The sequence below is a fragment of the Acanthisitta chloris genome, unplaced genomic scaffold (assembly GCF_000695815.1).
Source record: "Acanthisitta chloris isolate BGI_N310 unplaced genomic scaffold, ASM69581v1 scaffold40742, whole genome shotgun sequence".
Taxonomy (NCBI): domain Eukaryota; kingdom Metazoa; phylum Chordata; class Aves; order Passeriformes; family Acanthisittidae; genus Acanthisitta; species Acanthisitta chloris.
Genome location: NW_008659536.1, coordinates 7,205 through 11,938, shown reverse-complemented (window position 1 = coordinate 11,938; position 4,734 = coordinate 7,205).

Genomic DNA, 4,734 nt, shown 5'->3' with positions numbered 1-4,734 from the left:
ATTCCTGCTCCTATTTACCCAAATACAGAATCACAGAATCAATTAGGTTGGAAAAGACCTCTGAGATCATCGAGTCCAACCTATGACCTAACACCACCATGTCAACTAGCCCATGGCACTAAGTCCCACATCCAGTCTTTCCTTAAACACCTCCAGGGTCAGTGACTCCACTGCCTCCCTGGGGCAGTCCATTCCCATGCCTAATCACCCTTTCTGTGAAGAAATCCCTCCTAATGTCCAACCTAAACCTCTACTGGCACAGCTTAAGACTATAAACTCTTGTCCTCTTGCTAGTTGCCTGGGAAAAGAGGCTACAACCTCTTTTCAGGTAGCTGTAGGCAGTGATAAGGACACCCCTGAGCCTCCTCTTCTCCATTCTCTCCCATTGGGGTTGTTTAGCTATACAGCCAACATTGAATGCTTGTGGACTAGTTCAGTTCACCTGCATCTCTTCATCCGAAACAATATCCAGAGTCACAGATTTTACTGATTAAAGAAGAAATCAGATAATCTTGGCCTAAAGCTCTTTCATCCAGCAGCCCACCCCAAAGTCCAGCCTCTATACATAACTGCTCGTTCCGAATTCCTTCTCAGTCAGTTTGCATGTTCTGCCTCTTCTTATTTGACAAACCACTTCTCACACCAAACCTAGATATATCTTAAGAATTCCTTGGCTGGTGGCTTTTGATTTTTAGAAGAAAGCATGTGTCTCACAACCTTAGTCTTGCACAAAGAGCCCATTGACCTACTCGCTGCTGTTTAACAAGCAGAGGATCCTTTGATACCTCCTTCCTAACACATTGTTTGATTCTTCTTGGATCTACACTAACAACATCATTTTTCTGTGGCAAATAGAATATGCAACCTTGGAATAGTTAAAATATACAGAATATGTTCCCTAAAATACATAGTTACATACATAAAATTCACACTGTGATAAGCCCTGCTATGATACTGAGCCTGAATGTTGCTTATTTCTCCAGACACAGGTGGTTCTCATAGCCTGTCTGTACCTGGCTTTGGTGACAAATATTTGTCACAGACATAGGCTGTACTGGGCTATGTGCTCGATATGTGCAGAGCAAACAAAGTTTCTGATTTTTTATACACTCCACCATAACATTTCCACAGCCATCTCTGAACTGAGTTTTGTGTTGCTAATGCCTCTGAGCATGCCAGTCTGCATTAACATTTTTAGCAACTTAAGCACTCTGGTGGCCATTTTAGCATTGAAGGAGAAAAATTGATATAAATAAGATGTTCAGAGTGTTTGGTTTCTATGTCATCCTCAAAAATACTCTAAAAGGTCTAGTAATCCAAACTGAAAATAATCTGAACATTTTTTGGTAGAAATTGGCAGTACAAGCAATGATCATAAAGAAACATGTGCCCAGCTGGGATAATCAGTACAAACCTGCAAATTAGCTCCATTATTTCTCAGAGGATCAAACATTAGGCAAAAGTTTACTTAGATTATTGTCCCCAACTCTGATGAAATAGTTGAGCTTGCACCTGGAAGGAACATGTAGTCCATCGAATCCTTAAAAATGCCCCTTGTTTTTATTAGTATTTTGAACTGTCATACACATCATTAGCATTGTAAGGAAAGCAAGAGTTGTAGTACATGTCTTTCTGAAAGTAAGCCAAGCCAACTTTATCTTCATTTCACACTACAAAGAAGATGATTAGAAGTACAATGGAAAGAAGGAATGTTTAGAAAGTCTGTTTTGGAAGCCACTTTAAAATCAATTGTATGTTATAAATGATCACAGAAATTAATAAAAAAAAATACGTAGCTGAATTTTGAAATTGTAGAGGGTTTGGCAAGCAAGTGAGAAGCCCTTTTCACATAGTGTCATCTGGTTTTACTTTTACACTACAACAGCCTGTGCTATCCTTTTAAATAGTGCAGGAACCCCCAGCTGGGCCTCCCTGACTTCGAGTGCAAAACCCACCAAAATATAGGAAAAAAGTTTTCCCTCTAAATAACAAGAGTAATGTGTCACGAGTGTGTGTGTGTATGCACTAACATAGAACAGAGTTGTGTGATTTGTGTAGATTTTGTAGATTAGAAGTAAAATCAGTTTTGTGACCATATTGACACCTTCTCCTAGATAAGGAATTCAGACCATCCAGAAAACAAAGCCCAGCATTGGGATTAATCAGCCTTAAAGATGGAATAAATTAACATTTTAAAAGCAAATCCACCCCCAGCAGTTTTGTTAGCCAGGAAACAGAAGGAAGGCTCCACTGAATCCAGTAAAGATTCAGTTGTTAACACTGCACAGGCATATCCCAATGCATGGTGACATGAAATCAAAAGATGACATCTTCAGCCTTTTGAAGTAAGAATCTCCAGTTTGCCTCCATGGGATTTTTTCATGTGGAAGTGTCACTACTACAACATTCATTCCATTCAGCCATATATTCTTGGAATCTTCTGTAGGACATCTGAGTGATTCAGTATATGGATAGACAGTAACAATACAGCTCCAGGCCTTAGGAGCACCACAACATAACCCAGTTTCCCATCAATTGCAGTAATAACAACCTTACATGTTCTGACTTGGCTTCTGCTCATTTCTGTAGCAGCATCTCCAAATGCCACTGCCCATTCAGCAGAAGATGAGCTGAGCATGCTGTGTGGTGGGGCAGCAGCCTTTGACATGCCTGGCAATGAACTACATGCCATGAATCAGGAGGCAAACTTTTAGGGACTGAAAGCCCTAGTTTTTAAGTGCTTGAAGGACAAGCTTCAAACAAAGGAGCTTGCAGGAGCACTTCACTAAGAAAAATGAGAGAAATGGAGCATTTGTCCTTAATCCAAACCAGAGTGGTTACTGACAGAAGAAGGACACTGAGAGGATCAAAGCCATTGAAAAAAAATAAATGTGGTAGTTAAAAGAGAGGTTATAGCAGTATCCTCATCCCTACAGATACTTACCTGTCTGCAAAACACTGAGCAAGACTGCACATTTTTATTGTCATGTCACATGATGGTGCTGCATTGACGGTGATAGATTCCCTAGCAAATGTTTGTGTAGAAAGGCAAACATATGGCAGAGTGATCTACTACAAGACTGCTCCTTGGACCTCTGCCCAGCCCTTCAGGGATGCTCAAGATCTGCAAGAACCAGGAGGTTTGTCCTAGTGTGTGTGTATGAGAATGTGTGTGAGAGAGACAATGAGTTCCTATTCAGTGACATAAGGCAACGTTTGATGTCTGAGGGTTTACATCAGCTTAGTGTCTATATTCTTTGTTGCATGCAATTTTACATGATATATGTACACAGTTTAAGGAATATTTGGTATAATCTTCCAGTTTTTCATTTCTTCCAGTCTTCTTTTCATTTCTTTCCAGTCTATTAATGTGCAAAACTACAAAGTATTTATAGGACTGAAATTCTGTCTAGAGAACTCACATGGAGGATCTTGCTGGTCATGCAAGTCAGAATTAATGGGAGTTTTACACTCAGCAGGTTTGTCTGAGTGTGATTCCTTTCATTGCCTTGTGCAGCAGAGGACTGGGTACACCACAGCCAAATTATTGCTTGCATTGCTGTCAGCAAAGTTGCACCAAGAGCATTTGGCCTATTGACCTTTGTTACAACCACAATTATTGTCAACTACGTATTTGCTGAGAAATTAATTCCTTTCTTTAATTGGCGTACCTCACTTTAATTTGTCACTTTATTAACTTTGGGAAATGAACACAAAATGGAACCATCTTTTGCCTGTTCATTTAAAGTCTCTTTGCAGAAACAAACAGACAAATTGCACCAAGTTTATATAATGGCCAGTACTAGATGTAAAACAGCTTATGGCTCGTGGTTATAGAACAGCCTTCTGTTACTGGTTTATGTTAGTGCCCTGAATCTCCATTCTTCTTATCCCCTGTTAGCAACATTCATTTTATGTTATGTGGACATTACTGGCATCCAGGTAAATAGGTTATATTGGTTTGAATGCTTCTATATTGGATGCTGGATTCTACATGCTATGAGTTCTCTAAGCTACCATTGTAAGGTAAAAACTACCCCGGAAGGCTGGTAGTGAGCAGAGGAGGACACTGCATGGGAAAGCAAACTGCAGCTCATTTCAATTTCATGCCATTGCTGACTGAGATTACATCTTGTCCTTCACACAGGTGTATAGGAAAGTAGATCTTTTCCTTTTGAGTCCAAAATGACATGCAGGTCCACAGCTCTGCTTAAACAGAGGCTTGTGGGACAGCACAATTTAACATGGTGCCAAACCAGATGTAACAATTTTTGCCTTTCTACTACTCCTCTGCTACCCATGCTCCAGAAATTCACTGATCACTGAATGACAAAAAGCAGCTGTGAATGTTTAAACTGTTTCTCCTCTTTGGGCACCGTGGGCCACATGGCAACAGAGACTGGCTTTTTTATCTTCAGAGGGACAGCATCTGCCCAGCACAGCAAGCTGTCAGGCACTGTGAAGTTGCAGACGGAGGATGCATTACAAGCAATTAATACAGGTATTACATGAATGGACATAAGATTTGGATATTGCTTTTGGTCCCAAAGTCCCTGCTCAGCTCTAGACTGGCAATATGCCCTTTGAAAGTTGCAGTGGGAGGTTTGCCTGAATATGACAGGAGCATCGTGTCCAGTGGGAGTAACAGTCTATTAATACCTGTCCATTATAAGACTATCATTGCCAATTCTGTTTGGGTGCTTCATCTCATAATATTCTCTTTGACTTTCTTAA